Here is a 20985-nt window from a genome sequence, read left to right on the forward strand (position 1 = left end):
CTGTAGCAGGAGGATGAGCTTAGGATGTCTTTTACAGTGCCTTGGCTGATATATTTTGCTTTGAGTGCAAAAGCCCATGCCAACTTGAAATGCTGTCTGTGCTCTGTATTTAATAATAATAATAACGATAGAAAAAGCCACATAATTTTTGGGCCATCTTTGAGCAGAGCCCTCTCCGGTGGCCATTATTTTGCAATAATATTCAAAAAGGTTTATTGATTACATTGCAAAATGTCTTCGTGAATTTTCTGTTCTCCTAACATTTTTTTCCACTTGCTATCATGTATCATTTTTCCCTCAGTAGAAGTGAAAATTTAAAACTGAGAATTGCAGCTGATGACCAGGGTTAGTGTTCTTCAAGCTAAAAAACAAAAACAAAAACACTATTTTATGCTGGTAAGAGACTAAATCTAGCTTTTATTGAAATATAATTAGTGCCCAATAAAACGCAGATATTCTAAGCATTTGATTAGTTTTGACAGTTACCTACACCCATGTAACCACCACCAAAACAAGATCACGAACATTTCCGTCTGCTGGATTACTCCTGTCTGTCCCCTTCCAGTCAATTCCTGGCTCCCAGATGTAGCCACTGTCCCGATTTCTGTCACCATAGATTAGTTTTGCCTGTTGTTGACCATTGTGTAAATGCATTATGTGTCCTTTTGTGTCTCTCTTTTTCGCTTTTGTGCTTAGCGTGTCTCTGCGATTCATTCATATTGTGTGTTATCTATAGCCCGTTCTCTTTAACGGTTGGATAGTAGTCTGTTGTATATTTACACAATGTTTTTCCATTCTCCTGTTGATGGGTTGTTGGGTGGTTGGGACTATTTTGGACAAAGTTGCTCTGAACATTTGTGAACGAGTCTTTGCAAGAGTGTGGTAGGCTCTAAGCTGGCTCCCAGTGATCCCTACCTCCCGGCACTCCCACTCTTATACAGGCTCCACCCCTCGGGTGTGGGCAGAACCTACGACTTGCTTCTAACCCATAGAATGTGGCAAAGGGGATGGGATGCTGCTTCTGTGATTACCTTTCAGAAGATTGTATCTTCCATCTGGCCGGCAGACTCGATTGACTTTCTTGCTGGCTTTGATGAAGTATGTGCTCTATGAGGAGGCCCGCACGGCAAAGAACTAAGGGCAGCCTCTGGCCAATAACCAGCAAGAAAATTGAGGTCCTCGGCTGGGGGCCTGCAAGAAAGGAGCTGCATCCTGCCGGCAACCCCACGAACTCGCAAGTGGGTCTTTCCCCAGACAAGCCTCACATGAGACCCCGGCCCTTGGAAGACACCTTGATGATAGTTTTGTGCTAGATGTTGAAGCAGAGGACCCAGCTGTGGCTGGACTCCTGACCCACAGAAACTGTGAGATAGTAACTCAGTGCTGTTAGAGCTGCTAAGTTGGTGCTAGGATTACACAGCAATAGGTAGCTAACAGAGTGGGCTTATGTCCTTATTTCTCTTGGTTACATATCTGTAAGTGGAAGGCCTAGATCACACGGTGGGTGTACATTGAAACGTTGAACTTGTGAAGAAACTGCACGCTGTTTTCAAGCGGTTGTGTCTCTGACACTCTCACGAAGCTGGTGTGAGTCCTGCCTACTCCACAGCCTTGGCAACATTTTGTGTCACTGGCCTTGACTTTGCATTCTAGTGGGCTTGCAATTACACCTTCATGTGGTCTGAGTTTGTATTAGTTGATGACCAGTGACAAATAAACCTGTTTTAACCAGTGGAGCACCGCATTCAAATTTTGTTCTTCTTCCAAGAGAAATGCATCTTGTTTGTTGACTCCATTTGTTGTTGTTATCTGAGATACACAGATGAAAAGACAGGGTTCCTATCTTCAGGAAGCTCATAATGAAAACATCAACGTATAATTATGCATAAAATGTAATGGGGAATAGTGGATGTGAGGTATCTATCCGGTACACGTAGAAAAATGAGTAATTCGGTGTACTTGTTGCTGGGGAGGCGACCCGAACCAACATGTCGTAAGGCGGGTGCTCAAACATTTCATCTTAAGATAAGCAGTTGGGCTTACAGACTCGTATCAGTTGAGATGGGCTAGGCTGTGCTGTAGAAACAAGCAGCCCACCATATTTCAGTGGCTTAAAATAATAAAGCCTTCTTTCTCTTAAAAAAAAAAAAAATATTCGTTGGGGCGCCTGGATGGCTCAGTAGGTTCAACGTCTGACTTCAGCTCAGGTCACGGTCTCGCGATTCATGAGTTCCAGCCCCACGCTGGGCTCTGTGCTGGCAGCTCAGAGCCTGGGTCCTGCTTGGGATTCTGTGTCTCCCTCTCTCTCTCCCCTCCCCTGCTCACACTCTGTCTCTGTTTCTCTCTCAAAACTAAATAAACACTAAAAAAAATTTTTTCTTAAAAACTTTAAAAAAATATCTACTCTTTTTTTTTTATATGAAATTTGTTGTCAAATTCGTTTCCATACAACACCCAGGGCTCATCCCAACAGGTGCCCTCCTCAATGCCCATCACCCACTTTCCCCTCCCCCCCCAACCCCCAGCCACCCTCAGTTTGTTCTCAGTATTTAAGAGTCTCTTATGGTTTGGCTCCCTCCCTCTCTAACTTTTTTTTTTCCTTCCCCTCCCCCATGGTCTTTCTGTAAGTTTCTCAGGATCCACATAAGAGTGAAAACATATGGTATCTGTCTTTCTCTGTATGATTTATTTCACTTGGGACAACACTCTCCAGTTCCATCCACGTTGCTACAAAAGGCCATATTTCATTCTTTCTCATTGCCACGTAGTATTCCATTGTGTATATAAACCACAATTTCTTTATCCACTCATCAGTTGACATTTAGGCTCTTTCCATAATTTGGCTATTGTTGAAAGTGCTGCTATAAACATTGGGGTACAAGTGCCCCCATGCATCGGCACTCCTGTATCCCTTGGGTAAATTCCTAGCAGTGCTATTGCTGGGTCATAGGGTAGATCTATTTTTAATTTTTTGAGGAACCTTCACACTCTTTTCCAGAGCGGCTTGCATTCCAGTTTGCCTTCCCACCAGCAGTACAGGAGGGTTCCCGTTTCTCCACATCCCCTCCAGCATCTATAGTCTCCTGATTTGTTTATTTTAGCCACTCTGACTGGCATGAGGTGGTATCTCAGTGTGGTTTTGATTTGTATTTCCCTGATGAGGAGTGACATTGAGCATCTTTTCATGTGCCTGTTGGCCATCTGGATGTCTTCTTTAGAGAAGGGTCTATTCATGTCTCCTGCCCATTTCTGCACTGGATTATTTGTTTTTCATGTGTGGAGTTTGGTGAATTCTTTATAGATTTTGGATACTAGCCCTTTGTTCTATATTGTCACTTGCAAATATCTTTTCCCATTCTGTTGGTTGCCTTTTAGTTTTGTTGATTGTTTCCTTTGCAGTGCAGAAGCTTTTTCTCTTCATCAGGTCCCAATAGTTCATTTTTGCTTTAATTCCCTTGCCTTTGGGGATGTGTCAAGTAAGAAATTGCTGCGGCTGAGGTCAGAGAGGTTTTTTCCCGCTTTCTCCTCTAGGGTTTTGATGGTTTCCTGTCACTCATTTTTGAAAGAGAGAGCACGAGCAAGGGAGGGGCAGAGAAAGAGGGGGACAGAGGATCCAAAGGGGGCTGTGCGCTGACAGTGGTGGAGCCCGATGAGGGGCCCAAACCACGAACTGTGAGGTCATGACCTGAGCCAAAGTCAGATGCTGAACCGACGGAGCCACCCAGCCACCCAATAAAGGCTTATTTCTTGTTCATATGCACGTCCGTGGCGGGTTGCTCTGTGACTCTGCTCTGCACCCTGGTTGTTTTCATTACAGAACTCTGGGTGACAAAGTGCCTGCCACCTGGGGTATTGCCTGTCACCGAAAGCTCGACAAAGCTAGAACAAGTTCATTTTGTAACACATTCACACTTCTCTGTTTTTTTCCAACCGAAGGAATGACTCAGAGGGCAGGGATATATAATCTCATTATCCACAGGTTAAATTACCTGAAAGAGACAAATCTGGATTTAGGCCAGATCTTATGATTCTAAAGCTAATGCTCCTCCCTACCCCCACCGTGGTGTCCCAAATGATCCTTGAAATACTATTTTTTCATTTACTTACCTGCTCCATGGTTTTTTACTCTATTTCTGAGCCTTAAATATTCCCTTATTTGTATTTCATCAGTATGGGTCAGATATCTCATGTAAGAAGAATTTATTTAGCATGCCTGTTTATTTATATACAGATGAGTGTTTTCAATTTCCTCCTTCCCAGTTCAGAAAGCTCTGTTGGTAATGAATTTTCATTAAAGTAGTACAAGATTGGAAAATAAAATAAGCTTCAACACATTTTCCAAAATAATCAACACAAACCCGATGTGAGAACCAAACAATTATTACCTTCAGAATTAGCTCCAGATTATTAAAATGCAATTAGGTTTGGAAAAGTAACCCAGCAGGGGGCCATGTTTATATTTTCTCATTTTCACAATAAATTTTCTCAGTGTATAGGGGATGCCCCCCTCCACACTCTCTTCCTAATATCTGAACAATACCCAGGACTCCAGGGCAAAATAATTGCTTTCTTCCTCTATTGACTCCAAAGATACCAATCAGATAATGATCAGATACTCAGTCAGATATGGTCAGGTGTGGCCTGTAGATGTGTTGTATGTGGTTCACCTTATTTATAACTTAAAAAAATTAACCACCAATACTTAAACATCTCTTTAGAAAAAATTTTTTAAAGTGTATTCATTTTTGAGAGAGAGAGAGAATGAGCAGGGGAGGGGCAGAGAGAGAGGAAGACACAGAATCCGAAGCAGGCTCCAGGCTCTGAGCTGTCAGCACAGAGCCCGACGCGGGGCTTGAACCCACGAACCATGAGATCATGACCTGAGTCAAAGTTGGACGCTCAACTGAACTGAGCCACCCAGGCGCCCCAATACTTAAACATCTTGCATACAAATTTGGATTTGCAGCTTCTGGAAAACCAGAAGAGCTGGCAGACCCCAGGCCCCACTCCTCTGTGGCAGCACGTGGCTGGGTGGTGGGTCCCCCTTTGGGAGGGCCATGTGTCAGATCCCTACTGTCCCCAGAGGTGGCCTTTGAGTTTCCTAACTGAGGGCAAAGAGGAACTGGGCCGTTTCTCAACATGTCTTTCTCCTGGATTCTCCTCATGTTTCCAGCCCCAGCTGTCAGAAGCCTCTGGATGCACGAGCTGCTTGGTAGGGAAGCTTCCCTGAGAGTTGCCTGCAGGGCTAAGAGCCAGACCCCAGAGCAGTGGGTAGCAGTGAATTCAGCTCAGGGCGGTGCCCACATTCCCTTCGTCCCTGTCATGGACTTCAGGCGGCGCCTGGCTTCCTCCTGACTTGTGCCCTGGCTTGCCTTTCTGCTTCTGTGCTTGTCACAGGGACAGTCCACCTCTTGTTGGGTCCCACGAGATGCACAGGCTCTCAGAGCTGGCTGTGCCTTTCCCTTCCCTGAGAGGGCTGTTCCGGATTCCCGCTCACCTGCAGCTCCCCGATGGCAGCCTCAGCCCACAGCCTGGCCACTTCCTCCGGCCCTGTTCACCGCTCAGGCTCTCAAGTGGGCGTGACACTGTTTGAAGTTCTCACTGGCTTGAATTTGGTTCTTTGTTTGCACAGAGTAAGTCTGGAACAGGGTCTTTGGCTCAGGAAGCTGGAAGATGAATTGACCAATGGAACAGAATAGAGTGTCAAGAAACTGACCCATGCATATACAGTCACCTGATTTATGACAAAGGTAACTCTGCTGTGTAGTGGGGACAGGATGGTCTATTTATTTATTTATTTACTTTTTTTTTTTTTTTGAAAACTTATTTATTTATTTTGAGAGAGAGCATGCACAAGCTGGGGGAGGGGCAGAGAGAGAGAGAGAGAGAGAGACAGAGGCAGAGAATCCCAAGCAGGCTCCACACTGTCAGCACAGAGCCTGACGTAGGGCTCGAACCCACGAACTGTGAGATCATGACCTGAGCTGAAATCAAGAGTCGGCGGCTCAACCGTGAGTCACCCCCGTGCCCCAGGATCAGTCTTTTTAATACAACTGTTGGGTCAACTACATATGAATCTGGGGGGGAAACCGTCTCTCTTTACCTCTACCTCACGCGTACACAACCATCGAGGTGGCTTTCAGAAGAAGGTCTCTGAGAGAATACAGAGGAGAACACACTTGTGACCTAGAGTCGCATTTGTTTATTTAGTTCATTTGTTCTTAGTCCTGCAACACAGAGCAGGATTGGGAGCACACTGTATACTGGACTCTGCTGGGCAGCAGGGATGCGAGAGTGAAAAGACCGAGTCCCTGCCCTCAAAGAACACAGTTGAGTCAGGGGGAGGGGAAAAGGCACAACGACAAAGTGTGACGAGAGCCGTAGCAGAGGGAGCCCAGAGCTGGGGGCCCCAGGTCAGCCCAGGATGGGAGGAGAGCGAGCTGTCTGCAGTAGGGGAGGGGGTGTGTGAAGGAGGAGGTCGCCGGGGGAAGAGCACGCCATGCAGAGAAACCGGCATCTACAGAGGCAGGGAACTGTATGGCACGAGGATTGCTATCCGTTTCTTCGAAGTGCGGAGAAATTCTCTCGGCTTATTTGCCGGATTCCTGCAGAGAAATATCACTTGTTTGTTTGGCACATTCACCATGACGCGATGCGACATCCGCGATGGGTCCGATCGTAGTTGTACAGATGGGGAACAGGTGGACCTGGCGCCCTCGGGTCGCTTGTTCAAGTCTAGTGCTCCCCTAGACGCCACCTAGAGCTCCAGCGAGGCTGGAGGAATTAGAACTCAGGTATTTGGACGCCTACTCCTGTATTCTTTCCGCTAGGCCAAGTGGTTGTCAGTTCAGCCCCGGCCAAGCCTTTGGGACGGCAGAGAGCCTTGTAGGTTTTGAGAACAAGAGGAAAGATGCTCCAAGCTGTCTTGGGTCAGGTTTATAATTAGGCGATCCGTGCCTTCTGGCTGCCTGGCATAGTTAAATCGAAGGGACTGGCACACAGCAGGTTGTACGGACAGGGTCACAGAGGACGAGGGCCACAAGTGCGCTGAGTGCATAGTGCCCATTTTACGCTAAATGGCTAAACGTGAGAAGGTGGCTTTGGAAGGAAATGCTCACTTGGACGCCATGCCCAACACCGGCCACTAGGTGGCGCTCGGATGCAGGCGTAAACGGGAGGGTTTTGCAGCTTAGGGTAGGTGAACGTGCGGGTGTCTGTAACAGAAACGAGAAGGAGGCCGGGAGACTTGGACACACACACAGGGTGACAACCTCCCCTTGCTGGCTTGCCAAAATCTGCCGTAGTTCATTCGCAAACCCCGGGCTGAATGTCCCTGTAGACCTCACGAGGTCTGTTTGCCCTGAAACCAGGGGGGGGGGCCGGCAGTAGGCGCAGTGGGCTCTCACCCTTGCCCTGTCTGCGCTCACCGATGGGAACCCCGAACAGCTGGACTCCCCCACGTGTGTACGACACGTGCTTGGGTGGAAATCAGCAAGGACTATCCTTCTGATGGCGAAATTCCAAACGGCCCCAATCAGACCCATTCCGTGGCGTTCTGTTTTGTTACCCATTGGGAAATCTGTGTGGATGACAAGCGAGCCTCTTGAACACTTTGAGACCCCAGTTTTCTCACGTGTGATGTGGGGATAATTACGGCTTGTAGCTCCTAGGGCCACTGTGAGCATCATGTGAAAGAACCAAGAGAGCTTTGCAAACTGTAAAGTGCTCTATGTGCTTACTGTAGCTCTCTGCTCCTAGCACCGTATTTTTGTTTGCTATTTTCTCCTCTTCCTGCTCCTGGCTAGCATTTGTCACGTGCCAGGCAAGGCTCAAAGTGCTTCATCATTCGAACATCTCCCTGTGCCCCGTAAGGCAGTGCTTCTGTATCCCCACCAGGCTAGTCAGTGGCAGAGGGGAACTTCAAACCCAGGCTATGGCTTCAAAACTTACCCCCTCACCACGGCCCCAGGTGGCCTGTCTTGATCAAAGACACGTTGCTGCAATGGAAAACCATGTGCGTTATTTTCCATATTTTCATTTATTACCAGCTGGAGGCTTAAAAGTGCTTTCCCTGTGGTTCTCACCTCTGTTAGACACACCTGCAGCCTTGGGGCTCCTCTTTGGGCTTGGCTGTCCTTCACTCCCCATCTACTCCTCCCTCCTGGATGTACTGGAAGAGGGGAGGAGGGCTGAGGGGAAAACTGGAGAAGCAGGATGGGGGTGCTCTGTTCTCTGGGTCCAGCAGGGGCCCTGAGGAGAGATCGGGGCAGAGAGGTGTGTGGGCTCCTTTAGAAGAGTCCGGAAAAGGAAGGAACGCCCAAGGGTGCACCACAGGGTCGTAAGTGCAGAGAACCAAATGCTCCCCAGAGCACCGGGCTGCTCCCTGTGACAGCAGGGAGCAGGCAGGCCAGGGGGCTGGGCTGTCCTGAGCCGTGGGGGCAGAGGTCCTGTCACGCTAGATTAAACATGAATCACTTGGGGGCTCCTTGCCGCGCCTGGCCTCTTCTAAAGGTCGCCGATCCCAAGCGTCTGGCATTACGATTTGTACTGGCAGCCAAGCAAGACGTCTCTGGTTAGGGGTCATCTCAGAGTGATTTTACACACTCAGTCCCCGTTTAAGGGGTCACAGCCCAAGACGGCTACAACAGGGGACGAAATGCAGGGCCGTCAGGACACTCCTTGCTCTGCAAACCCGCCCTGAGCCCTGCCTGGGGTGTGGGAATTAGGGAGCCTCCCTCCAGCCTCTTGGCAGTTGTACCATCCTGGCCACTCCCAGCCTGAGGTCGCAGGATGTGAAGACCCCCAGTTTGGCCCTGCGGGCTCACAGGCCCTTCCTTCTTGCTGGTCTGCTCTGGAAATACTATTCCATCTTCCCCGAGACAGGAATTGTGGCAATGGTGGCCGCAGCACACAGGGCCACGGAAGGGGCGCTGGGTATCAAACACTGACACTGAAGCAAGCAGGTGCATTCACTGGGCAAAGCACTCTGCCTCTTGGGACCCGTGATTTTTCATCTGTAGCAAGGGTCAAAGTCTCCACCTCGCAGGGTTAAAGATTGAGTGAGACGGTTGTGTGTAACGCTGAGGCCCAGGCCAGCTCAGTCTTTCCGGCTGTGATCTGGCACGTCGCAGAGGACCGTTCTCCTGCCACCCGGGGCCAGAGGGACAGAAAGCCTCCACCCACCGTTCGGCAGAGGCCCGTTCGGTAGAGGCCCGGCTGAGCCCGGGGACCCAGCCTTGGCTGGCGTCCCGGGAGCGCTGCAGCTCACGGCCTGCAGGGGGCAGCAGCGGGACGCGAAGGGGAGGCCAGGCCTCTCCCTGGCGGGCCAGCTGGCTTTCCCTGCAGTCTGGGATAGAAAGTTCTCCTTTGCATCAGTGAATGCAGCTTGGGTCGATTTGTTTTCAAATGGGTGATGTCTGAGATTCCTTTATGAAAGCGCTTCACATCTGGCATTCAAAGAAAATCATCAGTCTAGACTCTCCGGCCTGATAGGAGCTTGTATGAAATTTGGGCCCATCTTTCCAGTAAAAGTGCCTCCCTGCTCCAAGGCTTTGAGCCGCCCTCTCTCCCTCCTTCTCTTCTTGTGACCTTTTATCTCAGCGGGAGCCCTGACTAGAAAGAGGGTTCTGGAAATGTGGTGTGTTTCTCATTAAGTTTCTGCTGCATAAAAGTCACGTGATACAAGGCTCTTTTTTTTCCCCCCTTTCCCTTCTTTCTTTACCCTGTGTATCTACAATAACTCCTACTGCTTAGGTCTTATTTAATTTGAGATGATTGAAGACCGAAATCTTGTTGATAGGAAGATGCTAAAAAATCTGTTTCTAGGGTGCCAGTGGTATATTTGGTTCACTTTTCCTTGGTGTTGAGATGGGCGAACAGAATCCCAAATAGGATCAGTTCTCTGCGAGACTCCAAATGCTCCCCTCTTCCTTCTGATTCCAAATCTGAAATTTTCTTTCTTTAAAACTCGAAGCTTTGACTTGGAGCTGTTAAGGTAGGAGGCTGCCGAGTGGGCCCTGAGGAACCCCTGGGGGTCTGCAGGGAATCTCGAGGCTCTGGGAAGGTCATTGCTGTGATCCAGTCGCTCCCGTCCCTGCATCTGCTGAGATGCTCTCATCTGAGCTCAGTGGTCTGTGGCAATGAAGGTGAGACAGAGGGGGAGACAGGGAGAAAGAGAGAGAAGAGACCACAGATCCTGGTAACTGCCAAGTCTCTGTTACCTTCCCCCGGAATTCGAGAGGCTCCAACCCTACCCTGTCCCTGTGAAATGTAAAGTGATGGGTCAGAGTTGGTGCAGCTGGTGTCTCAAAATAGGTCCATGGCTTCCTGCCTAACGCAAAGACCTGGGAGAGGGGGAAGCCAGGGACATGGGGGCAGGTGAGCATTCTCCTCACCCCTTGCTGTTCAGTGCTCGGCCAGTGGGACCTAGTCTTGGCAATGAGAGGGCCTGGCTTTCTTCTTCCTTTGAAGAACAAAGGGAGCCCGTGGCTCAGCATCACCCTCGTGGCCTTGTAGTGGTCCAGAGACTGGTCCAGAGACCCCGTGCCTCACGGGGCTGGCGCAGAGGCTGATCTACAGGCGGGAATGCTGTCGCCTGCCTCTGCTCCTGGCTTTCTGCCGGCATATGCCCTTCCCTTCTCCTCCTGGGGGTCGTGTTACCCTCTATTCCCAACATTCACAGAAACCTTTGGGATTCAGCCCGGCCATGCGAGCCTCAGTTCTGAACAATGGAAAGGAAATGAGGAGTGGGGCATCTCTGCCACTAACTTCTTGTGGGATTGGGGCAAGTCCTTGGACAGCCCTCTGTGTTTGTCCTCATCTTTTTTTTTTTTTTTTTTTTAATTTTTTAACGTTTGTTTTTGAGAGACAGAGACAGACCATAAGTGGGGGAGGGGCAGAGAGAGAGGGAGACAGAATCCGAAGCAGGCTCCAGACTCCGAGCTGTCAGCACAGAGCCTGACACGGGGCTTGAACCCACGAACCGTGAGATCATGACCTGAGCGGAAGTCAGATGCTTAACTGACTGAGCCACCCACGCACTCCTGTCCTCATCTTTGCAAACCGGGCTTGGATCTGAGGTTTGCTAAACTCCCAGCTCACAGAGCCGGTGGCAGCAACCAGCCCCTCAGTGGTCTGTTTTCTAAATAAAGTTTTATTGGCACACAGCCACACCTATTATTTACGTCCTGTCTGTGGCTGCTTTTGCACTGACACAGCAGAAGTGAGTAGTTGTGGGATCGCATCGCTTGTGAAGCCGAAGGTATTTACTATCCGGCCCTTTGCAGGAAAAATGTGCCAACCTCTGGTCTGTGGCTTCAATATGATTTCATTTTCCCTGGAGTGAGGCAGCACCGTTTCCAGAGCCATCGTGATTGTATTTCACGGTGACGGGTCACTTGAATGAGGCAGAGGCGACCGTTCCGCACCCCAGCCAGACAGCAGGTGAGGGAATCTGTATTAGTCAGCCTGGGAAACCATAACAAAATGCCATAGACTGGCTGACTTAAACAACAGGTAAACAGCAGGTATTTATTTTCTCACGGATCTGGAGGCTGAAAGTCCATGATCAAGATGCTGGCAAATTCAGTTTTATTCTGAGGCCTCCTCACCTGGCTTGCTGCTACCTTGCTGTGTCCTCACATGGCCTTTCCTCAGTGCACAGAGGGCGGACAGAGAGGGGGTGAGCTCTCTGGTGTCTCTTTTATTTTTTTTATTTTTTTTATATTTTTTTAAATTTTTTTTTTCAACGTTTATTTATTTTTGGGACAGAGAGAGACAGAGCATGAACGGGGGAGGGGCAGAGAGAGAGGGAGACACAGAATCGGAAACAGGCTCCATCCAGGCTCCGAGCCATCAGCCCAGAGCCTGACGCGGGGCTCAAACTCACGGACCGCGAGATCGTGACCTGGCTGAAGTCGGATGCTTAACCGACTGCGCCACCCAGGCGCCCCTCTGGTGTCTCTTTTAATAAGGACACTAATCCCATTGGATCAGGGCTCCACTCATATGACCTCGTTTAAGGCTGATTACCTCCTCAGAGGCTCTGTCTCAAATACATTGGGGTTGGGATTCAACATAAGAATTTTTTTAAATTTATTTTTATTTATTACGAGAGAGAGAGAGAAAGCATGAGCGCGGGAGGGGCAGAGAGAGAAGGAGAGAGAGAGAGAGAGAGAGAATCCCAAGCAGGCTCTGCACTGTCAGCACAGAGCCCGATGTGGGGTCCGAACCCACCAAACCATGAGATAGATCGTGACCTGAGCTGAAACCAAGAGTCGGGTGCTTGACCGACTGAGTCACCCACGTGACCCTCAATGTAGGAATTTGGTGGCGGGGGGGGGGGGTGGGGGGGGTGGGGGGTGGGGTGGGGGGGGCACAATTCAGTCCATGTCAAGATTCCAATCATCTTCTCAGGGGACTTTCTAATTATGCCAACCTGACAGATGAGGAGACTAAGGCCACGGGGAGGTTAGATGCTCATTCTGTGTCTTAGGTCAGGTCCCCCAGGACAAACCGGGGAGGATGACTGTGTGCAAGGGATGCTCTGCAGACGAGCCCCGCAGGGCACAGTGGTCAGGGCGTCAGGGAGTCCACGAGGGGCAGGGCAGAGCTCAGGTGCAGCCCCCCAGGGGCGGCTTCCTCCTGGCCCCAGAGGGCAGCTGGGAGCCTGAGACACCACACCTGTCAGCACTGGCTACGGGCTGCCTTGGGGCAATGTCAAGTCCCGGGCATTTCCAGTCTCTGCAGGTGTGGGCAAAGCAGCTCTGGTCGCCTGAAGGCAGTCCTCCAGAAGCAAGATCACACAGAAGCCAGGGAGGGCCGCACAGCAAGCGTAAAAGCGATCACAGGGCACCTTGGCAAGGCATTGGCTGTGTGGCCTCATCCCAGAAGGGCAAATCTGAGTCAATAACAAAATGTATATCCAAGAGTACCCGCGAATGATCTGGTAAAACAAAATTGGCACATCTGCCAGAACGTTCTATGCTTGGAAGAACTGAGAAGGTGACCGAACCTCGTGTGTGCTGACACTCCCAGACAGGGCACCCCAGTAGTTGCTCAGTTAGTTTTGAGGGCCACTTGCAGGGGGGCTGAGCGGGAGCCGGGCAAGGGGCCAGAGTGAGTGACAACAACCTGAGGTCAGGCTTTGAAGAGAGCCAGCCCTGTCCCGGGCCTCTCCCGGCAACCAGGACATCTGCCCTTGGCTGACAGTCCAGGCAGGCTTGGGGTCTGACCGTTTGCCCCAACGAAGGACTTTTCTGAGTCTGAGTTTCAAAGACGATCTTCACCACATGGGGGGGGTGGCCGTTCCCCAGGGGTGTTGAGGTAGAGGGTGCTGAAATGGTGGGTGAGGGTGGGTTGGAAACACAGGACTCATGCAGCACGAGTGGGATTTTGCTTCTGTCTTGATTTTTCACACGTCTCAGAACAAATAGAATGGTGGCCGATTTCACATGTTTTTGTCAGTTTTGTCACATCGCCTACTTTTTCCACCCCCCCAGCCCCCCTTTGGGAGAATTGAACTGAGAAACTATTAGAAATAATGAGAGTTCAGTAAGGCAGCCAGTCACAAAATAAATGTACAAAAATCAATAGCTTTCCTATTTCCAACAGTAACCGCTTAGAAAAAATAATGGAAAAGAAAGATCTCGTTCACAATAGAAACAAAAGGTATTTATCACCTTGAAGCAAACTGATAGAAGACATATGGGCTGCCCTCTCCCCCCTCTGTCCCAGGCATCCCTCTGGGTTGTGGGGGGAGACTTGTGATGACTGTAGCTTGGATTCCGGGCCCCCACCCTTCAGACTCTGCCATGGGAGGGCTGGGGGCTGGAGTTTCCCCGACTCTCTGGGTGGGAGGCACACTGAAGACATAAGCTCATGACGGCTGCTCTGGGCGGCTGCCAAGGGGCCGCTGCGCCTGCTGACTCTGGAAACCTTCAGGGTTGACCACGTCTGCCACTCCGCGGTGTCTCAGTGGCCATGTCAGTGTGGGTGCAGGTCGTAAATGTCATCGCTGGTGAGAGTTCCTCCCGTAACCAAGGATGGCGTCACGTCTGGGATGGGGTTAGGTCAAGGACGGAATCCAGGACTACTCCATCCCAGGAACTTTCTAGGATAACCTTCTGTCTTGGGTGGAAGTAACACATATATTAGTCAGGATGTTTTTCCTTTGCATACGGCAGGAAGCCTCGCTTAACCTCCCCCCGACCCTGGTAACCCCAGCAAAAAAAGAAAATAAAAAGATACAAGAGAACTGTATCCCATTCGTTGCCCCTTGGTGCAGTGAATGACGGTTTGCAGACTGCCAGCCCCCTGTGGCTGCCTCCGGGGTGGGGGCTGCTTTGTTTATCCTCGGGACAGACTGGAAGGGAAAGGTTATCAACTCCTCAAGGGAGTAGCCTGACATGGCCCTAGGCAGGACAGGTGGGTCAATACCCCAGCCCCCTTGCCCCTTGGGCAGGATGACTCTGAAACGTGTGCTCCACAAAGTGTCTGGGAGTTCCTGAGTCGGACTGAGCCCAGGTTGGCCTTTAGCTGCTATCTGCTCAATAATGTGCCTTTTCTCCCCTGTCTTCTTTCCCCATTCCCCTGCTGGTGTTTTCTGGGCTTGCTTCTCAGATAAATTTTTATTGCAGATGAATGCTTATTTCAGGGTCTTCTTTAGGGAGAGCCTCCACTGAAAGAGGAAGGGGGGGTGCTGTAGATATTCATTTAGCCTCATAGAACTGGAGTCCAGACATGGATTTGGCTTCAGGTAAAGTTAGACCCAGTAGACTCATACAATATCATTAGGACGTGGTCTCTCTCTTCCCATCACTCGGCTAGACTTTCTCCCCAGGCAGAATTTCTCAACACAGTGGCTCCCAACACATGTAGGCTAATATTCTCCCACCTGAACTACCTGAGCAGAAAGAAGAGAACTTATTTTTGTGAATCGTTCCAAGAAAGTCATAGAATGGCAAACCACTGGCCTGACTTGCCTACTCTCTGAGTCATCACTGAGGCCAGGTGGATGGAAGCGTCTGATTGACCAATCCTGAGTCACATGCCTGTGGTTTCCTTCAGGTTCTCTTCTGTGCCCCCCTTCCTATGTCTCCCACCCACTCCACTGCCTACGCTGGAGAGACCAGGAGCAGAGACAAGGGCTTTGAGTTTCAGCAGTAGGTAAGGCAGACCCTTGCCCTTGTGCATGTGCTGGTGTCTGTTTATTTGTAAGAAGCAAGGAGCCTTGATTTATCTGTACCTCTAGAATCTGATCACCTGCTAACCATCAGATCGTATTGGTGAACATTTTCAGAGAATCTCTGGGTAGGCCAGACCACTCTTCCTTAAAGTTAGGAGATAAAAAGAAAATGAACATCCCAGCTAAAGTACCACATGTCTACTTTTCATACTAATGACTTCTGCAAAGAAACGGATTTTTTTTTAATGTTTGTTTATTTTTGAGAGAGAGAGGGAGGGAGGGAGAGAGACACACAGAGAGAGAGAGAGGTAGAGTATGAACGGGGGAGGGGCAGAGAGAGAGAGGGAGACACAGAATCCAAAGCAGGCTCCAGGCTCTGAGCTGTCAGCACAGAGCCCGACGCGGGGCTCGAACTCACGAACTGAGAGATTGTGACCTGAGCCGAAGTTAGACATTTAACCGACTGAGCTATCCAGACGCCCCAGAAAACTGATCTTTGACACGAAAATAGAAGAGGGGAAAGGAATAATATCTGGAGGTGGTTACTATGCACCAGGCATCATCTGCATGGCTGTGATTCACTTTACATCAAAGCTGTGGTGTTCATCTTGCCGGTGGGCGCACTGAAGCCAGATGATGTTAAGTCAGGTGCGGAAAAAGCAAAACAGGGATGCTGAGTCAGCCCCATTACATTCCTGGGCCGCGTTCAAGAAGCCTTCCCTCAGAGAATGGTTTTGGGAGAGAGAGCTCTGCTGGTTCTGTGGGTAAGATGGACTCTCTTTGCACTGGTCTACAACGTCCTATGATGTTGGAAAGCAGAAACTTTAACCAAGTGGGGCATGGTGGTACACAGTGTAAGAATTAGAAGCAATCCAGCAGTGCTTGTGAAGTCACAGGGAGCTTGGTAGCAAACAGTGAGCGGTTTGCTCAGATCCAGGCTGGAGAAACCTGTCTATATCGTCCACGAGACAGGCAAGAGAAGCTGAAAACAGCTCAGCTCGGAAAGCAAGGAAACTGCCTGCAGCTGTTAGGACTTTCTCTGCACAGTGCCTGGCGCACAGTGGGTGCGCGGCACATATTTGGTGGTGGTCTTTTTTTTTTTCTTTTAAGTTTATTTTGAGAGAGAGAGAGAGAGAGAGAGAGAGAGCGAGCTTGCGTGCAAGCAGGGGAGGGGCAGAGAGAGGGAGAGGGAGAGAGAGAATCCCAAGCAGGGGCCACACTGTCAGCACAGAGCCTGATGTGGGGTTTGATCTCATAAACTGTGAGATCATGACCTGAGCCCAAATCAAGAGTCATTCGCTTAACCAACTGAGCCACTCAGGTGCCCTGCTTTTTTTTTTTTTTTTTTTTAACACTATACCCGCTGCTTTCCAAATGGCTTTCCATGACGACAGATAAATCATTTCTGATGGTTGCATAATACTTCCTAATCATTTAATTTATTTAACATTCTATTGAATTGACTGTTCAAAATCGTTGTTATTTAATTCCTTATTTTTGAATAGTCGGGTAGTTTTCCATTTTCTGGGGATATTAATGCTGTGAGTGAATATTCTTGCACTTGCATTTTTGTAAGTTTTTCAGATTAATTTCCCTAAGATATAGGCAGAAAATAATTGCTTGGTTAAATAGCATGCACATTTTAAGGGTTGTCTACTTATTTATTTTTTGGATGCATGCAGCCAAATATATATCCATCTGTAATAAGGAAAAAAGCAATTTATTTGTAAAATTAAGCAAACAGGATTTGCCCTCGATACAGTCTTGGGCCAGACCGATCTGTCATATCTTGGCCCAAATTAGCACTCCAAAGCTAATTAAGTAATTTTTGTGAGCCACTGGATGAGATTTGAACATCCTTGCCTTGCTTTCTGTTTCCATCACCCTGTTCTGTGACTCTCTGGAGAGGATAAGCATTTTGTCTTTGGGGCTGTGATACCGTGTCTCCTGTAGCGAATATTCCACGTTGCTTCCTCTGCACCCCCCATAACCTCATTAGTGCCTCACACAGGATCCAGATTCCAAAAATACTTGTGGAATTAAGTGTTGGCAAGAGTGTGGGAAACCCAGACTTGTGCACACTGTTGGTGGGAGTATCAGTTGGTACAGCCACTTTGAAGGCAAGTCGGCGGCACCTATTAAAATGTAAAATGTGCCTCCCGGGTGATTCAGCAATTACACTTCTCCACGTCTCCTCGAGAAAAACTTTTACACCTGTGCAGATGTTTACTGCAGCACTGATCCTGGCAGTGAAAACCTGGAATCAACTCAAACGTCTGTCAATAGGGCAATGATTGAAATGGAAAAGATTCTGTTCTGTGCGGTAGTAAAGGAGAATGAAATAGACAAGAGGCTAAAACGGCCCGGTAAATCCACTTCAGTCCGGCAGGTATATCTCATTCTCTTTGCACGGTATTTTTGTCTTAGATAATCTCCAACTATTTCAGTAGGTTGATTCTTGTTATTTGTTGTTTCTTCATGTTCTACATCATAAACATTGTGTCTTTATGTTCTATAAAGTCTCTGTGAACACTGAATTAGCAAATACTGAACTATTACTCACAGTGAAAAGAGGTTCCTGCCAGCCTCTGGCCACATGTCTTCAACCAATAGATACATAACCTTGTTTTACATGTGTTTTTGTTTAAAGACACTTTATTTAATGTACATTGTTGATTCACTGACATTGAACTCACGGCCCATAGCACTATACCTCAAGCCTGGATGAGGCTGTTCTAACAGTTGTATTTTCTCCATGAGGCACATCACAGCCTTTTTGCCCTTGGGAACACTGGATTGTTTTTCAGCACTTAATGATTTTAAACAGTGAGATTAACAACAAAACAACAAAATCACAAAAATGTGACATTAAATAGACCACAGAAAGAATACGTGCTTACAGTAGGAGAACTGAAACAAGAAGGCAGAGCACACCCTTGTCCAACCTGAGCCGGGAAGGTGCACGTCAGGGTGGCTCAAATTTTTTGCCGCTCTGTCCTTGTCCATGAGTGACTGCAAAAAAGCTGAGAGTGTTGGTCTGGGGGTTACACATAAATTTTAGTGAGGAGGGGAATCCACAAATATAGAAACAGTGGATCATTAGGACTGACAGTATATACCTCTAAAACATAAGGACTCTTAAAAACATAATGTCCATTACCATTATTACCCATTACCATTATTACCCATAAGTTCTTGAATATTATTGAACATCTAGTCAATGTTTGCATTCTTCCAATTGTCTTATTTAAAAAAAATGAACCCATGAATTTAAACATATTTGATGTTTTAATTTACCGCAATGATTATTAGCATTAATTTTATTATTATTTTTAAAGATTATTATTTTCAATTTTTAAACATTTATTTATTTTTGAGAGAGAGAGAGACAGAATGCAAGCAGGGGAGGGACAGGGAGAGAGGGAGATACGGAATCCAAAGCAAGGTTCCAGGCTCTGAGCTGTCAGCACAGAGCCTGACACGAGGCTTGAACCCACGAACCATGAGATCATGACCTGGGCCAAGGTCGGGTGCTTAACTGACTGAGCCACCCAGGCACCCCAAGATTATCATTATTATTATTGATGCTCAGATTGTCCCATCTTTGGCCAGTGGGAACTTTGGCAAGTTGAGATAACACCATCAGTCTTTGATAATTTTCTTGTTTTCTGATACAGTTGGTTGTTTTAGGCTCTTCATTTATTTCCTGAGCAGACCTGAGATTAGCTATTTCTCTAAGCAGATTTGGTCCCTTTTAGTGAGAAATGCTATCTAGAAATTGCAATATGAGCTCTAAGAGAACTCATTGCTATTGGCCTTGGCAATGGAACTAGGAAGTATGGGTAGTGTCTGTCTGTCTGTCTGTCTGTCTATCTATCTATCTATCTATCTATCTATCCTCAATATCATCTATCTTTTCTTTCTTTCTTTCTTTCTTTCTTTCTTTCTTTCTTTCTCTCTCTCTCTCTCTCTCTCTCTCTCTTTCTTTTCTTTCTTTCTTTCTTTCTTTCTTTCTTTCTTTCTTTCTTTCTATCATCATAAAATACATTATGAATTTGAACCAATGTTCTTTTTCAGTTTCAGGATCGTGTGGTTTTTTTTACTTAAACTTTTCTAATATCCTCATTTCTTTCTTTCCACACCCACAATCCTTGTTCTCCAAAACAGCATGGATGACAGAATTGGAATATCATGTAATTATTTTGCACTTTTATCCCACTTTACCCATAGAGTGGTCTTACAATTCCAAACGCACGCACAACCACCACCAATATTATTATTGAACAGTTACTTTTTGTAGTTGTTGTTTTCACAATTCTGTTTGTGCTTAGTAAATATTCCACTCAGAGTGTACAAACTGCTGTAGCTTCTGTGTTTATTTTTAAATATTTATTTATTTTTGGGAGAGAACCAGCAGGGGAGGGGCAGAGAGAGGGAGACACAAAATCCAAAGCAGGCTCCAGGCTCCGAGCTGACAGCACAGAGCCCGATGTGGGGCTCGAGCCCATGAACAGTGAGATCATGACCTGAGCTGAAGTTGGATGCTTGACCGACTGAGCCACCCAGGTGCCCCACTTCTGTGTTGCTTTGCCACCACAGTGGGTGCACTGTTAGGTTCACTTATTTCATTTTATTTTTTTCATATTTGGGGATTAATATTTTAAAATGTAATTGTGTCTTAAAATTATTTATAAAAATACATGGCATTAAAGATATATCTAAGAACCAAAATATATTCAAATAAGTCTAGCTTCTTTTTTTTTTTTTTTTTTTTTTTTTTCAACGTTTATTTATTTTTGGGACAGAGAGAGACAGAGCATGAACGGGGGAGGGGCAGAGAGAGAGGGAGACACAGAATCGGAAACAGGCTCCAGGCTCTGAGCCATCAGCCCAGAGCCTGACGCGGGGCTCGAACTCACGGACCGCGAGATCGTGACCTGGCTGAAGTCGGACGCTTAACCGACTGCGCCACCCAGGCGCCCCCAAATAAGTCTAGCTTCTATTTCTGCCTCACCTACCCTATACTTTCCTTTCCCCTATAAAAACCCGTTTAAAATGTTTGTATGGCTTACTCTTCCATTGAAAAATTGAATCAATATGTATATATATTTTTGTATATATCTCCTCCTTTTTTACAGAAATAGAATATGGGGGCACGTAGGTGGCTCAGTCAAGTAAGCATCCGACTCTTGATCTCAGCTCAGGTCATGGTCTCACGGTTCGTGACATCGAGCCCTATGTCAGTCTTTGTGCTGACAGTTCAGAGCCTGCTTGGGATTCTCTCTCTCTCAGAATAAATAAGTAAACATTAAAAAAAAGAAATAGAATAAGATGCACATTTTTCTGCACCTTGTTTTTTTAAAAAATCATTTTAGCAGTGTAACTTGGAACTTACTCCATAGTAGAAGATGAAGATATTTCTCGTTCCTTATTATAGTTGTAGACTATTCTGTCATATGGATGTATCATGATTTATTCAACCAGTCCCTGATTGTGGCATTTGGTTGTTTTCTGCCTTAGCTATTATAAGTGGTGCCACAATTAGCAGCCTCATGCATACATCTCTTTTGTAGTTTTGGCAGTATATGTTTGGGATAAATTCCGGAGAAGTATGATTATTGGATCAAAGGGTAAATGGATATGTAATTTTACTAAATATCTCCAAATTCTCCTCCATAGGGGTTAGAGCGCTTTGCTTTCCTTCTAGCAATATATGAAAGTGCCTGTTTTCCCAAAGCTTCCCCAACAGAGTATATTGTTGAACTTCCAGATTTTTGCTAATCTTTTGGATGGAAAGAGAA

This window comes from Puma concolor, chromosome C2 (assembly GCF_028749965.1).
Source record: "Puma concolor isolate L17-30 chromosome C2, mPumCon1.1.hap2, whole genome shotgun sequence".
NCBI classification, from domain to species: domain Eukaryota; kingdom Metazoa; phylum Chordata; class Mammalia; order Carnivora; family Felidae; genus Puma; species Puma concolor.